The sequence below is a fragment of the Tupaia chinensis genome, unplaced genomic scaffold, assembly GCF_000334495.1.
Source record: "Tupaia chinensis unplaced genomic scaffold, TupChi_1.0 Scaffold000340_1, whole genome shotgun sequence".
NCBI classification, from domain to species: domain Eukaryota; kingdom Metazoa; phylum Chordata; class Mammalia; order Scandentia; family Tupaiidae; genus Tupaia; species Tupaia belangeri.
In genome coordinates this window covers 830,082-847,033 of record NW_006159834.1, presented here as the reverse complement: position 1 = coordinate 847,033, position 16,952 = coordinate 830,082, and the positions used below count along the sequence as shown (strand labels likewise).

Sequence of the window (16,952 nt, the reverse complement as noted above, 5' to 3'; positions counted from 1 at the left end):
TCTTTCCCTGTTTCATAGACTGGGACAAAGATGAAAAGGAATCAAATCAATTTTTTATCTGAATGCTTATCTCCATGACCATGAAACTCCCTCAGGATGCCTGCTCAGTCACATTTGTGAGTAACACTGGAAAGGGCTTATCATTTTAGGATACGAGCCCCTACTTGGCCTCTTGTTTTGTCTTGATATTTTAGGCCTCATTCAACAAATATGTATAATTTACTACCTTATAACCACCATAAATGCTGGAAGTGTAACAGTCACAACTGTATCCTTACCCAAGATCCAATCCTCTTCCCACAGCTTTCTCATTAATTTTATTTGGGAGTAACAGCAAATTTGACTAAAAATCTCAAATTTCCTAAACTTTTTCAGAGTCAGTGGGGAGGAAGGGTGACATTGTTATAAGTGGCACAGCTATGGACAATAAATTAAAAACAAAGCTTCTAGGAAATAACTCCCATGAATCGAAGCTATCTTTGGGACAGTGCTCCGTGTTTGAAGCTGAATGAATACCTGACAATCTATTGTAGCATCAGCAAAACAAGTGCTGTTGGGTGAGGAAGACAGGGCTTCCACATTGCTGTCTCATATCCTGAGCCTTTTCTTTCTAGACCATGGTGCATCTTGTCAGTGGGTAGGTGAATGAGAACTGAGGAAATACACCTTCCCCTCTTTTAGAGAAGGAAGAGGATTATGGGCCCATGTTATCACCACTAGGTCTAAGATTCTGCATGGGTGCTGGTCGTCAGGGCATTTTCGTGCTAAGGAATCCTTTTGGAGCCTGTGTTCTGTCGAGGCATTGAACAGCCAAGGATCAGTTCCCACAATGCAATTGAACTCCTTCCAGGTCAGAGCCTAACTGGCTCTTCTGGATAGGAGAATGGATTTCTTTCTCAATCAATTTCCTTATAGACACTACTATTCTCCTCCCCTTTAGGGGAAAGCAGTCTAGGAGAAGAATCTCCTTATTAGTAAATAACTATGGCCAAAAGTCAAAACATCAAGTGGAGGAAAATTAGAGGAGTCCTTGGGTGGGGGAGGTGGTCAGAGCAGAGCAAAATGAGGGGACATGGAATATGACTGTGGGCTTGCCTCCAGTCACCCTGGCCCTTCGATCATCTTTTGGGTTCAAGGCATTGTGCTATCATTCACCTTTGACTGGAACAGCAGTCACCCCTGGTGACGGGTAAATATAGTAAGATAGTTGAGCTGTGATGTCTCTGAGGAGCCAGGATCCCCTGTGGGGAGCCACCTCATCTCAATAACAAAGCGATAATAACGGGAGCTCCAGCTGGCCTGATGGGTGTTCTGGAACTCTGACAGCTGCTCCCGGATGTTTCAGTCCCACCTTTCACAGCCTTTAGCGGAAATACTTGCTGGCTCAGTCACAGGACAGAAAATCATTCCAATAAAGCAAGCTGGTGTGAAGGCACAGGTGGGAGCAGCAAGCTTCCTGGGAGAGCCCACCTGGAACACAGCTAAGTACGTGTGGAGTGCAGGGAAGCATAGTAGGACCACATAGTAAGACCAGGTGCCCAGGATGGTCCTGCTCAGTTTTTCTGTGCTAATTGAATTTCTGGTACCAAATGCTATACTTTCTCCCAACCAGTACTTACGGGGAGAAGCCATAAATCTTTCCCAGGCAGTTGAAGGCATATGCAAATGTGCACGTGTGTGCGTGTCCATGCACGTGTGCCTGTATGTTTGGAGAGAAGGAAAAGTAGGATAGAAGGAAGAGCCAGAGAAAAAGCCTCAGCCTGACTCTGTGTCATTAGATCCCACACAGCAACTGCAGTTCAAACCCCCAGCCCTGATAGCCAGACGTTGACACCTATGATCTGCCAGGCTGGGGGACTGAAGGAAGGGGCTTGCATGTGACCAGACCCAGTGGAGGGTGCCTTATCTCCTTCTTTCTGTTTTTTATTTCTCTCTCATGTGCCCAATCATGCGTAAAGAAAAAAATTCCTTTTAAAGAAAAAAGTTCTTTTTTAAAAACAGAATTTTTTTTTGAGAGATTTTCACTGTAGAGCGCGTGTGCTCGCCAGACAGACAGAGAGAGACATAGAGACAGAAAGCGAGAAATCACCCCCCAGGGGGGATGGTCACGCCGCAATCCCTTCTCCTCCATTCTCCTCTCGGGATCTTGGGCATACACGCACACGCGCACGGCGTGAGTTTTAAGCCACCGGGTCCGGGACACGAACCGTGGTCGACTACGGGGGAATCCAGCGACATAGCCATTACGCTAACTGCTGGTTCCCAAAACAGAATTTTTTTTTAAAGAAAAGAAGCCTTCTTTGCCCTAAAGACTGATATATTTGCAATTATTCAAGCCATGTATAAATAAATACTTATAATACTATCCAAATGGCCCACACAGAAGAAATGTAGGAAAGCAGCAATGGACTAAAATAAAAGGTGAGTCTCATAGAAGGTCCTCAGCGTCAAGAGCAGCTTAGTTTGAAGAGCTCCTCCGTCTGTCACCTGCCTAGCAGGTCCTGGCCAACACATCCTGCCAAGGCCAGTGACTCAGCAGGACATGCACCCAGCAGCCACTGAACGATAGCTCTGGAGCAGGTTCTGTGGGTCCTTGCACTCTCACGGGCAGCCAGTGATCAGGGAGGCTGTGTGCACCTCGAAGCACATGCTGCCGGGAGGCGCGTTTTCTATGTGCTTCCAGGCCACCTCAGAGCCATGAAACAATGCTCTCTACACCTCCCCGAGGCCGCCTGCCCCCTTTACTCTCAAGCCTACCGGCTTTTTACCTGCGTTGGTATTTGGAACAACTGCACGGGGCCATTCCTGGCCACGTGTGCCATGGAGCTGCAGATCAGGGACAGTCGCCTTGTGATAGGATTAAATAAAGCATATGCTGCCTCTTCATTGACTTTCTCTGTGCCCAGAGCTGAAATTGATCCCATCAGTGAAATCCTGACGCAGCGACTGATAAACCCCAAGGCTTATTCTGTTATACTCTCACTGAGAAAGCCCTACCTCAGCTCCCTTGACGCCCTGGGAGAGAGTTTACCCTCCACCTGGAGCCCTGCGTTTCCCTCCCCCTGTTGAAAATGAATAGGATTGTCATTAAAGGGAGCTCAGCGAAAGGAACCACTGGAGATGGGCCTTTCCTGGGTTAGAAAGAGGTTTCTCCTGAAAAGTTTATTGGAACTGGTAAGAGGACAAGTTTCAAGCTGGTACATGCTTTTAGAAGTGAGCCTCCATATAAACCCAGCAGACAGCTCTCAGATGGTGTTTTCGGTGCAAGTCCACAAAATTAACATCAGAAATGAATCTGGTAAGGTGAGATATGAGGCTCTAGAAAATAATGTAGAAATCCAACGGGGAAATCCAGTTTATATTGTGTTAGAGTTTAGAGTATGCAAGCAAACCCAGATTTCTCTGCAATTTGTAAATGAAGATCTATCTGCTTTGTTTCCGTTCCCTGATCTGTAGACATCCCTGCCACCAGGAGGCTCTGTGGCATTTGGACATGGAGAAAACTAGAGTCAAAGGGATGTATGATCTGGGAAGAGAAAGGGAACCCAGTGTTAATATAGCGGACAGGGGGACCAGCAGTTGGTGCAGTGGCTATGTCACTGGACTCCCACGTAGTCGACTGTGATTCGAGTCCTGGACCCGGTGGTTTAAACTCACACCAGGGCGCATGTGCATGTGTGCCCAAAATCCCAAGAGGAGAATGTAGGAGAAGGGATTGTGGCGTGACCATCCCTCCTGGGGGGTAATTTCTTGCTTTCTGTCTCTCTGTCTCTATGTGTCTCTGTCTCTATCTTTCTGGGGAGTGCACACGCCCTATAACAAAGACCTCTCAAAAAAAAAATATATATATATATATATGTATATATATGTACTGGACAGGTTTCCAGTCAGGCTTCGTGTGATGGTAGGTGTGACGACCAAGTCAGAATTTCTCTTTTGCTTTAGGACTAGGTTCGAATCAAGACACACTTGGCCCTGTGTCATACAAAAAATGAATATGTCATGGGACAAGTCCAGTCCTTCCAAGAACCACAAGAGAGAAAATACTGATGTTTTTGTTAACACCATTCCGTAATATAATGTGAATGTATTATGACCATTTATATTCCATGGAGGGACACCAGGAGTTTGTAAAGAACACTGAATGTTCTGGTGCTGAGGTTTTATACTACCATGGAGATCAGAACACCAAGGGAAAGGAAATAAAAATAGATCATCCCACTGCATTTAGTTACATCTGTATTAAACACAGTCGGGGATTTGTAAAACCTAAGTAATGAAGTGACTATGGATTTGAAAACAAAATTCAATTCTATGAGCTGACCTGTACCAACCGTTCTTCAGAAGAGATCATTTTCCTTTTCGCTGCCAACGCGTACGTCTATCTGATCCTCTCACCAATGCACTATTGTCTGTTTCCTTCCTCTTCCATCCCAAATATGTCACTGGACACATCAGGAAAGTTCTATCTTTAAAATATTAGTTTGTAAATCAAAGTATGTCTTAATTGCACTGGAAGGGTCTTTATTACACCATTGGGGATACTTTCACAACAAAGCATCCTTTAGAGAGGAAACAATTAAGTCAGAGCAAATCTTTGGATGGAAATAGGAATTCATATGCCAAGTGTGCATAAAGCAAATTACTGCACACAAAGTCGTGAATCGTGGTGCTCTTAAGAGTATGGCAGACATTCCCAGTCAGCCAATTAGTGCATGTTTTCTAGAAAGATGCCTGAGGGGTCCTCGAAGACCCTAGTTTGGGGAGAATGCTGCCAGAGTGAAAACCATTGGAACGCCTCCACTAACCCCACCTGGGAATGGTCTTAGCTTGGTATTGCATTGCTAACTGAAACCCCTGAGAAGGAATGACTCATCCGAATAGAGGTTTTGGGGCCAGAAGATGGCATAGAGGTTACATCACTGGATTCCCACAAGGTTGACCACGGTTCAAGTCCTGGACCTGGTGGCTTCTAATTCATGCTGGGCACATATGTGTGCATTCCCAGAGTCCCAGGAGGAGATTATAGGAGAAGGTATTACAACGTGGTCACCCCCTCCAGAGGTTGATTTCTCACTTTTCCTCTCTCTCTCTCTGTCTCTCTCTGGCGAGTACACCTGCCCTGTGGCTAAACCCTTTAAAAAAATGCCAGGTTTGTGTACCTAAAACCCTGACAGGAAGGCAGAATAGAGGAAAAAGTATTGTGGCCTGACCATCCCCCTTGGGAGTGCTCTCTGGCTCTCTTTCTAGCTCTCATAGGTGCACATGCCACTTGGCAATTTAAAAAAAAAAAAAAAAGGGAAAAAAAATGTAAACTCTCCAAAACTCAGTGACTGACTGGGGAGCGAGAGAAAGAACAGGGTCAAGGATGATGTGGGGTTCTTGGCCTGCGTCACCCTTAAGTGACGGTCATCACTCACCGAGATCCGGGTATGCACCCTGTAAGTTCAGCGTGAGGTTGGCAAATGTGGACTATGTCTGTCTATGCTTGATAGAAGGCAGTGCTGAAAAGAACAGTGTTGTTATTGCTTTACACATGTGTAATACTTTACAGTTCTCAAAGTATTTTCACAAACACGAACTTATTTGATACTCAGCAGCTCAATGAAGTAATTATGTAGTTATTAATAGCCGAATTTTAAAATAAGAAAATGAAGGTCCCAGAAATTTAAGTGATTTCCCCCAAATCACAGAGAAATTAAATATTAGGGTGGGCCTTAAACTTCAGTCTTCTGACTCTAGTACTGAGTTTAGTACGTATTCTTCCTAACTTCAGGAAGGTCACTTTGCTGTTTTCCAGTTATAGAAGATAAAAGTGTACATTTAGTCCTGGAATTCTTTAATCTTAGCGTTATTGATCTTTTGGGCCAAGGCTCATCTTTCACACGGTAGGGTTTACAGTCGGATCCCTGGCCTCGACCCACCGAATGCCAACAGCATGCCTCAAATCGCGATGACCAAATATGTCTCCAGTCATTGCCAAATATTTCCTGAAAGGTGAAGGTGCCCCTGGTTCAAAATTGCTAATTTCTTTCCTTTCATCCTGGGCACATTGGGGAAGCCCTAGAAATTCCGAGTGAAAATGGTTTTTAACAGAAACTGGTCAAAAGATGAAGTCACGCTGAAGGGTAAAGCCAAGGACTTGGCCTTGTTAATGTAACAGCCAGGGAAGATCACGATGGTGACCGTCCCTGCTGATCAGGGAATCGTTTTAAAGGGATCGATTTGGGAAGACAATAGGAGCAGCTTCCTATCCGTTCAACAGTCACGTGTGCAGCTTTTGCACGTACTTGCACACAGAAACAGCAAGTCCTAGCAGAGGACACATTCCCGTATGTCTTGGCGTAGACGCCGTGAAAGTACTCATTACAGGGCTGTGAGTAGGAGCGCGGGCCGTGAGCACCTGGGGACTGGAGTCTATTTCTATCTCTCCTACTAACCGAGTAGTAAGACCTTTGGCAGGTTGCTGCTCTCTTCTGGACCTCAGTGTCCTCATTCATAAATCGGGGACGCTGGAACATGACATCGCTGAGGCACCCTCCTCCCTGAACATATATTTGTGATTTTAGTGACACGGGTCTTCAATCCCTTATTTGAAAACCTGGGGATCATACATGCTGTGTGTGCTACTGAAGTCAAACTTTTCATTCTTCTAAAGATAGTAAAGTGCACAAAATATTTTTAAATAACGCTGCCAGTGGAGGCTGGGGCAACTAGCATATTAATATGTCTTCAGTAAAATGTAGGCAGTTCATACTCAATGGGAAAAATGAAAGTTATTAATAGTCTTGCACCATTTCAGGTGAGGTTTTGTGGCCCAGTGACTTTGTCTCAAGAGCAAACAAAAACTCTTTTGGGGTTTTACATTGCAATACTTCAGAACTGTGGATGAACAGTTGTATATGTGTATTTAATTGTGATTATTGATAATTGATAAATAAACCCCACTGTAAATAAAGCTGACCTATACTGTTTAACCCTTTGGAAGATAGTATTTCTTTCTTAAAAAAGAAAAAAGTGTTTTTTTAAACATTTGAGCTATTCATTTCCAAGTTTCAAAGCTGCCAGAATAATCATTCTGTCAAAACCTGATTTTTATTCTAATATTTCATCATCACACAAGAAAGGATCCCACTAATACACGTACATGGGAAAAACAAGAAATGATCCCAGTAATACACGTACATGGGAACAATATGAGTGAAAACTGAATGAAGGGACCAGCAGTTAGCATAATGGCTATGTCGCTGGATTCCCATGTAGTCAACCACAGTTCGAGTCCTAGACCTGGTAACTTAAACTCACACCAGGTACGTGTGTGTGCGTGCCCAAGATCCCAAGAGGAGAATGGAGGAGAAGAGATTGCGGTGTGGCCATCCTCCCTGGGGTATGATTTCTCGTTTTCTGTCTCTCTGTCTCTCTGTCTTTGTGGCGAGCATACGTGTCCTATGGCAAAAACCTCTCAAAAAAAAAAATGATTGAAAGGAATTCCTTCTTTATCTCAATCTAAAAGTAGATAATACATTCTATGAAAGCAGTGATCAAATGAAAATTTATCACAGTAAGTCTAACGGAAACAATCAACAACTAAAGTATTACTGTTTGTTCTGCTTATTTTAACTAGGGCCATAGGAAAAGAGTTGGTAAATGTTTGCGGGCAGAGTTCCTGGCTAGCACAGATCAAAGTCTCGGGCTGGATTTGGGTCTTCCTCCGTGGCTATTGCTATTAATAGTGCTGCCAGCCACGGCACTGGCCTTCCCGCACTCAGCACTTTCTGTCAACACTAATTATACTCCACAACAGAAAAACACCATCCGGCTCAATATGTCAAAAGGTCTTTACCGGATTGAAACTGCATGTTCTCAGTCCAGCCTCAGTAGTGCAGGCAGTAGTGTGCTCAACTGCAGTCCAGAAGCCACAAGGCTGACCGCAGGTTCAAGCCCTTAGCCCAGTAGACCTGAATCATGCCAGCTAGTTAGAGATTGAGGTGTGACAAGACCCTGTCAAGGATGCCTCTCTTTCTCGCTGTCTTTCTCTTTCTCTGTCTCGTGCATGCACACACACTATCATGAAGAAAGTAATTTTTTAAAACAGAAAAAACCATGCTCACTACACTGCAAGGAAAACTAAGGCAGGCGGTGAGTTAAAGTCATGCGGTCTAAGCAGAATGCAATTGCCTCGCTCTCTCTGGTAGCAGCAAAGTGTAAAGCTGAAGCGTTAGGTATTTCAGGCCACAGAGAAATTGAAAGCTAGAAGGTGTTGGGCAAAAGATAGAGGAAGGAGGAAAAGAGTGAGTGAAAGGGTGTGGGTTATGCACATTGCCATGGAATACCCAGCAGCTCAGCTGTCTCTGTCGTCTTCCCCCTCACTCTTCTGGTCTTTACAAGCTTTAATGTATTTGTTTACATTTCTACCTAACATTGCTGGATGATTAAGAAAAGCATATGTGGGACCAGCACATGACATAATGGTTACATTGCTGGTCTCCCACATGGCCAACCAAGGTTTGAGTCCCAGACCCAGAGGCTTGAAACTCACTCCAGATGCATGTACATGCATGCCCAAAATCTCAAGAAGAAAATGGAGAAGGGTTTGTAACATGACTATCGACTCTGGGGAGAGATTTCTCACTTTCTGTCTCTCTGTCTCTCATGTGCGAGTGCACATGCCCTATAGCAAAAATCTCTTAAACAACAAAAAAAAAAAAAAGAAAGAAAAGAAAGAAAGAAAGACAGAAAGGAAAGAAAAGAAAAGAAAAAACATGTACTCTTTTCTTGTGTGGATACTTTTAAAAATAGTCTAAACAAGGCCAGCAGGTAGGGTGGTGGTTAAGACACTGAATTCCCACATGGTTGACTATGGTTCAAGTCCCAGACGTGGCAGCTTGAAAATCACAACAAATAAATATAGATAGATAAATAAATGTTTAAAAATAATCTGAGGGTAAGGGTAGATTAGACATTCACAAAGACCACACCGTTACACATACACGCATACACTAACATCAGATAAGCAATTTCTTTAACTCGTCTATATCCTTAAGACTATTAAAGACTTTTGCCTACTAGGCTGAAAGAGTCTAATATGTAACATCTTCATATAAATGCTTGTTTATTATTGTGTCTATTTTGGGTCCTTTTACTACTCATTTTCAGGTCAACTAGTGGATTTTCTTGCGATGTAGAATTAACACTGCACCCAAAAAGTCAAACATGGACACTAAATTTTATTTTGTTTCCTTTGGAGCAAAATTTTACTTCATTCTGTTAACTATATTATGCTAAAAGCAATCAATGATTCGTTTCGTGTAGGAGTCATGTGCATTAGGGGACGTTGTTTGTGTGTGTGTGTGTACATGCAGACTTCAGTCACCATCTTATTAAAGTTCCTATTCAGGTGTTCATTTGCCTTTGTCAATATCTGTCACCCTGTTAAGACTATGCTTTCATGATTGACTGAGTAGCTTCTGTCCTTCAGTTTCCATCTTTGGGAAAAACCAGCTTCCATATTATGAGGATGCTCAAGTAATCAATGGAGGATTAAATAAGTGACATATTAACATGTCTCAAGTTTCCACATCTAGCAACTACAGCATTAAGTATTATTTTACAGTTACTCCATGTCAGGAATTTGGGAGTAGTAGCTTTACTGGTTGATTCTGGCTCAGGAACCCTACGAAGGAGAAATCAGCTATTGCAAGGGCTACAGTCATCCCACAGTTGGAAGCGAGCTGGAAGATCTGCTTCCAGGATAGCTCACTCACACGTTCATGAAGTGAGGCTGGCTCTTGGCTCACACTACAGAAGTTGGCTTTCCCCAACGAGTGGGAATCTAAGAGAAAGAGAGGCAGAAGTCACATACCCTCTATGACCTAACCTCGGGGATCACAATGCATCATTTTTGCAATCTCTATTGGTTACACAGGCCAATCCTTCTCAAGGTACACACAACATGAATACCAGGAGATCAGAACCATTGAGGACCACCTTTGAGGCTGCCTGGCATAGGATGTTAGCCAAAGCAGGAAGGGGCAGATAAGGAAGGATTGGACCATGGAGCAACACATAGTGGCAGGAAGACCAGGTGTTGCTCCTTGGGGAAGTCCTGCTAGCCAATGTTGTAGAGTAGCAGCGAATGCCACTGCTGGAATGTAGAGAGCCAAGCAAAGTGTTAGCGGGATAAGAGCCAGGGACAAGAACATAGCATCAGTTCAAAGCAGAGCAGGAGGTATACTGATTCTGCCATGCACGTAGCCACCGTCTGGAAAAACATCATTCCTTGTTACTTATTTAGCACATCATAACTGAACAGATACTGTGCACCGTCACTGAGGACACATCAGGTCACTGAAAACCCGGAGTAAATAAAAAGTACACACACACACACACACACACACGCTCAAAAAAAATGTTCCCCCTCACTCATAGTTCCTGCCTAAAATGAATTGTTGACTGATATAAGCTTGATATGTATGACAGAGCAATAAGAAATGTGACTTCAAAGGAAAAAAAACAAAACCTAGTATCCTTTTCACTCACCATGTGTTAGTAAAAAGTGTAATTACTGCTGTCAAGGATGGATTAATGTCCTCATGTGAGAAACTTATAAGTCATTACACTGCGGTGAGCTCTGTGACAGCGGGAGTGCGCCTGGTGCAGACTCCACAGGCAGAACATTCGACCAAGTATGAAGAAGGGCTAAAGGACAACATGACATTGGAACTAAAGCCTAAGAAGGCATGAGCAGGTGAAAGATGGAGAGACAGACAGTGTCCAAACCATGAGAATAACACAGAGTGCAAGAAAAACCCAGGATCAAGAAAGAACAAGTCCCCCTACAGCAACTGAAAGTATCTGAAGCTAAGCACATCATACTAAGAAAGGCAAGAAGTGAGAACAGATGTGAATCCAGTGGCACAATGTCAGGGGGGTTTGGGAGCAGGATCAAAATCCTGGAATGGAGGATGGGCAAGAGGAAGACTCACCACACGCCATACTGGCTAAAATGCAACACATAGACAATAACAAGTGTTGACAAAGTTGTGGATAACTACCGGTAGGAGTTAAATAAGTATACCACTTTGCGAAACTGGCAGTATCTGCTAAAGCTAAACGTTTGCATCACAAAAATATCTTTTGGCCCAGGTCTTCAATATTTCACTCCTGAATATATAAACGGTCTTCAGAAAGTTCATATAAAATGTGTACTATGAAAAACTACGCATAGGTTTCAATTTCTTAAAGAATTTTTAATTTTATTTATTATTATTATTATTATTTTAAATTTGCTCTAGGGCATGTGCACACACCAAAGAGAGAGGGAAAGCTGCCAGTTCCAGGACTCGAGCCACAGTTGGCCATGTTGGAGTCTAGTGCCTTAACCACTACATCACTTGCTGGCCTTCAACTATTTTTTTTTTGGGGGGGAGCACCAAAATAAACTCGTATTTTGATTCCATTTTTCCACAAACTTTTTGTAATCTTATCATATTCCAAACAATGCATTTACCTATGTCCCAAATTCTGGAAAGTTTTCGAAATGTACATCAGTAGGATGTATAAGTAAGTGGTAGTGGAGTGGGTAACTGTCTGGACTCCAGCCAGTAGACTACCGCAAACTAACAGGAATGAGATATCATCAAATTAAGTGGAAAAAGTCATACACAAAGGAGTCCATAGTCCATGATTCCATTTTCATAAAGTTAACCAACCAGCAAAATTAATCCAAGATTGGAGAAGTCAAGATACTGTTACTTTGGGGCCTCTTTTTCGTGATGACTGAGAGGAGGACAGCCGCTTCAAGATGAAGCAGAATATCTCCTTCCCTGCCATGGGCATTGACGTGGATAGTGAACGCAAACTCCGTACTTGTTAGGAGAAGCGTATGGCCACAGTTCTGCCCACGCTCTGGGTGAAGAATGGAAGGTTATGTAGTCTGAATCAGGTGGAAACGACCAACAAGATGTCCCATGAAGCAGGGTGTCATGACCCTCGGCCGTGTCCGCCTGCTACTGAGGAAGGGACATTCCTATTACAGACCACGGAGAACTGGAGAAAGAAAGCACAAATCTGTTTGGGGTTGCACTGTGGATGCCAATCTGAGTGTTCTCCACTTGGTTATTATTAATAAAGGAGAGAGGGATATTCCAGGACTGACCGATACCACGGTGCCTCGTCGCCTGGGGCCTAGAGAGCTAGAAGAATCCAAAAACTTTTCAGTCTCTCTAAAGAAGACGATGTCCACCAACACATTCCAGGAGAGCCCTTGAATAAAGAAGGTAAGAAAGCCAGGACCAAAGCACCTAAGAGTCAGCGTCTGTGACCCACATGTCCTGCAGCACAAATGCTGGCGTAGTGCTCTCAAGAAACAACATACTAAGAAAAATAAGGAATAGGCACCAGAATATGCTAAACTTTTGGCCAAGAGACTGAAGGAGGCTAAAGAAAAACGCCAAGAACAGATTGCAAAGAGACGCAGGCTGTCCTCCCTGAGAGCTTCTACTTCCAAGTCTGAATCCAGTCGAAAATAAGATTTTTATAAGAGAAACAAATCAATAAAATCAGATCTCTGGGAAGAGGTGTGAAAGGATACTTCTGGGGTCCCAGTCATGGTCTCTTTCTTAATCCAGGTTCTGATTTCGTGGAGGTGTTCATGTTGTGAAGACTTCTCAAACTACACAGGATTTGTATGCTTTCTCTGTATGCGTGTGTTACAAATAGTAAGTTATAGTCCAATAAAAGATTTTTAAGAGCTTGTCAGCAAGCTTATTTTAGTATCTGCCATGCTTTGAATGTCTGTGCACCTTTAAAATTGATATTGAAACTTAATGTCCCTTGTGGTGGTATTAAGAGGTGGGGACTTCGGGGAGGTGATTAGGTTGTAAAGATGCTGCTGTCATGGATGGGGGTAATGTCCTTATAAAAGAGGCTTCAGAGAGCTGCCTGCCCCTTCTACCCTGTGAGGAAATAGACTCACTATGTGAGGACCCGGGGAGAAGGTGCCATGTCAGAAGCAGACAGCTGACCTCACCAGGTGCTGAATCTGCCCGTGCCGTGATCTTGAACTTCTCAGCCTCCAGAACTGTGTGAAAAGAATCTCCTGTTCTTTCTAATGACCCAGTCTCAGGTCTTTCGTTACAATAGCACAAGAGGACTGAGGTGCATCATGTGTCCATAATTCTGAAACTACTCAACCCAAATGTGATGACAGATTTTGATGTATTTTAGGCATAAATATTTACTGGCTAAATTAACAAAGAATTAAACTCAGTTGTTGATTCCAAGGCATAAGCAGTGACTGGCTGTAGGAATTAAAAATGAGTTTGGGGCCAGCAGATGGTGTAATGGTTACATCGCTGGATTCCCACGTAGTTGACCACAGTTGAAGTCCTGGGCCCGGCGGCTTAAAACTCACACTATGCGCTGTGTGCATGTATGTCCAAAATCTCAAGAGGGTAATGGAGGAGACATCGCTGGATTGTGACCATCCCCCGGGGGCTGATTTCTCACATTCCCTTTCTCTCTGTGCCTGGTAAATGCACATATGCCTCATAGCAAATTGAAAAAACAAACAAACAAACAAACAAAACCCTCAATTCCACTGATCGTTTTTATCCTGCTCTTCAAGCAGGACCTTGGGCGGTCACTTACCTCTCTGGACGTGAAGTGAGGGCGCTGAAATACGCAATCGCAGACCGAAGGCCCCAACAGCGCTGGCGTCCTGTACATTTGTGTTCAGCGTTTAAACCTTCCTACCTGCGTCACCCCGCCTCCCGCACACGCCTCCTCACGCCCTGCACCTGAATCAAGGAAAAGCCGCCCAAGGTTCCGAGCGCTCTCTCCCACCTGCGCGCCTCTGCTGTTTCCCCGCAGCTCCAGCTCTCCGGAGGGCCCTCCTTTAGCAAGCTCACCTTCATCTCACTCTGCTGCCAATCAGACTGACTCTTCTTTCAAAGCCTGTAGTACTTCGTCTGTGTCTCTCTCTTTTTTTGGAGAGGTTTTTTGCAATAGGGTGCGTGCGCTTGCCAGACAGAGACATAGAGACAGAAAGCGAGAAATCACCCCCCAGGGGGGATGGCCATGCCGCAATCCCTTCTCCTCCATTCTCCTCTGGGATCTTGGGCACGCACGCACACGTGCCTGGCGTGAGTTTAAGCCACAGGGTCTGGGACGTGAACCACGGTTGACTACATGGGAATCCAGTGACATAGCCATTACGCTAACTGCTGGTTCCCTCATCTGTGTCTCTCTTCATGGCTACCATCCTGTGCCTTGCCTTTTATTTATTTACTTAGGATTTTTTCTCATTGCAGACGCTAAGCTTGTTTGAGAGACACGTCCTTGCATTGTTTAAATGTTCTGTGCCCCTCAGAGATGTTTGTCACAAATTTTCGAACTGATTAATTCACTCGAGAATGTGGATACTCCTCAGCCGCTTCTTATGCGACGAAAGAATTCTAGTATCGGAATTTCTTGTAAACATCTGAGCATGTGACCACGATGCCACCATTTGCTTACAGTCACCATGTTTCTGCCTTGAGGTTTGACATGAGACAGCTAAAACAACCGAGTCTGATCATTACTGAACTCATAGAGGCCTCCTCTAGAAAGAATGACCATTCATATCTATCTGAAAAAAAGCGTGATGGTTTCTGAGGCTGACCTGAACTGGCTTGCTAAGTAGGGCAGCGTGGATAGAGCTGAGCCGACTCTATTATCTCTCGTGTGTCTCCTTTTCTTCTCTGGCCTCCTGGGTGAAACAGACACAAAGGAAAGGCTTCGCACGGTTCTAACTAAGCCAGGAGAACCATCCCCACGGAGGACTCCGTTAACCTTCATTAGCTGGTAGCTGTCTTTTGCAGGTTGTTTCTAAATTAAGTTCCGTAGATGAGTGGCTTTCGGTCTTTCCATGCTCGGAGCCGACTGTTTTTGCTCTTGTGAGTAATCCCTAAGGAAGTCATAGCAGTGAAGATCCATGCGGGGGTGAGAGCTAATCTCGAGACCGGAGGGGTTTGCAGGGTAGTGTGTTTTTGTGCTGGTGGTTGTTTTTAATGCCATTTTCAGATAGGGAAGTAACATAATGATGGGAAATGCTGGCCAATTAAACGCAGGTACCTGCCACACAAGAACCTTCCGAGGATGCTTTATGAAGAAAAGACAGGTTGTGTCAGCAAGGAAATCTTGGAGGTTGCCAGGAAGAGATACAAAATGAGAGAGGCGGGGCTGAGAACCTCCTTGCCTGCTTCTCCCAGAGCTCACTGTTTGGAAAGGCACATGTCAGACCGCTTGTTCCTGGGGGATTTCTTTGATTCATGGAAGAACTCCATCTAGCCTTGAACCATAGCCACATTGCCAAGGATGATGAAAGATAGGTAGTCAGGCCTGTTTTGCTGAATTTGTTAAAAGGCACCTCCATTTTGAGTTCAGTGTTACTGGAGAGCAATCTGAAAATATATATCTGAAGTTTAAAAATGTGCCCGTCTTCTGGCTAAGGAATGTACTTTTGGAAATTTAACCTAAACACACAGTTAAGGATTGGTTTTAAATATGTCCTTCTACAAATATTTATATCAGAACTATTCGTAACTACTGTAGTGTGAAGTCAGAAAAAAACCCACATGGCGTGGTTCCATGCATGAGCGCTATTTAACTCCAGAATAATGTACAAAACACATACTGAAATAAAAAGTTATTCATAGTACATATTAACCTTAAAAAGTGAAAAAAATAGCTAAAATGTGCTGAATGTTTACTATGAGCTAGATACCCTGCTGAGCATTTATAAGCATATGTATGCACTTGATTTAATTCTGGAGGGTTGGCCTCATAGTATAGCAGTTATGGGAGACAGATTCCACTCAGCCCATCACAGTCCCAGCCCCAGTGGCTTAAAAACAGACTGGGTGCCCAAAATCCTAATAGGATGCAGGATGGAGAAGTGTAGGAAAAATGATCATGATGTGAGGGCCAGCCAGTGGTACGGTGGTTAAGGTGCTAGACTCCCACAAGGGTCGACTGCAGTTCAAGTCCAAGTCATGGAGCTAGCAACTTGAAAATATGTCAGGCATATGTGTGTGCATGCCCAAAATCCTAAGAGGAGAATGGAGGAGAATGGATTGCAGTGTGGTCATCCTCCTGAGGGGGATGAGGTGTGATTTCTCACTTTCCTTCTCTCTCTCTCTTTCTCCAACAAGTGCATGCTCCCTATGACCAAAAAAATGGGGGGATCACAATGTGACCACCCCCCGCAGGGGAATGTGTGCTCTCTCAGTGTCATATGTGCCCTCTGGTAATAAAAAAAATTTAATTCTAGAGCAGCTCTATGGAATTGGTATTACTATTACCTTGATGTTACCAATGACACATGTGCTAAAGGACACATGAATAGTACATGCAGAGCCACGGGAGAGGCAGAGACAGAGAGAGGAAGGAATTAAGAAGAGTCTGGAGAACAGGATCCATTGCAAGATGTTAAAAACCATTCTCTCTGCATGGGATCAGGAGTATTGTTTTCTTCTTTTCTGTGAGCCTGAGTTGCTTTCATAATTAGTCTATCTTCGTCTCTCAGATACCCTTCCTTCTCCTGATCCTTTCCAAGATGGCCTCTTACATATGGGAGAGAAATCTGGCTCCCGTCATCCCATGGTTGGTGGATCCATAGAAGAAACTTGAAACCGTGTCCTGGAGACCTGGCCACCTTGCCGGCTCTGCAGCAGAGTGCCTGGTCACAGCTGCTCGTTGTTCCGGTGTACACGGTGGTGTGACATGACTTCTTGGATAAATGGGCTTCGGCTGTCCTGAGGTTCTGGGTGCTAGAGCTCCCTGCTTTCAGAGACCTTCTTTTCCCAAGCCCAGGTTCTATGGGCCAATGATGTTCTAAGAACCACAGCTCCCCCTAAATCAGCAGCAGGGCACATCTGCACACATCCCTGCTCTGCGGAGGCTGAGGTGTC

At 44.2% G+C, this 16,952-nt stretch overlaps 1 pseudogene; it reads left to right on the top strand.

The window, feature by feature from the left end:
* Window positions 1-11,803: 11,803 nt before the first annotated feature.
* LOC102492836 (tubulin-specific chaperone A pseudogene) overlaps window positions 11,804-16,952 on the top strand; it is a 14,955-nt pseudogene continuing 9,806 nt past the window's right edge.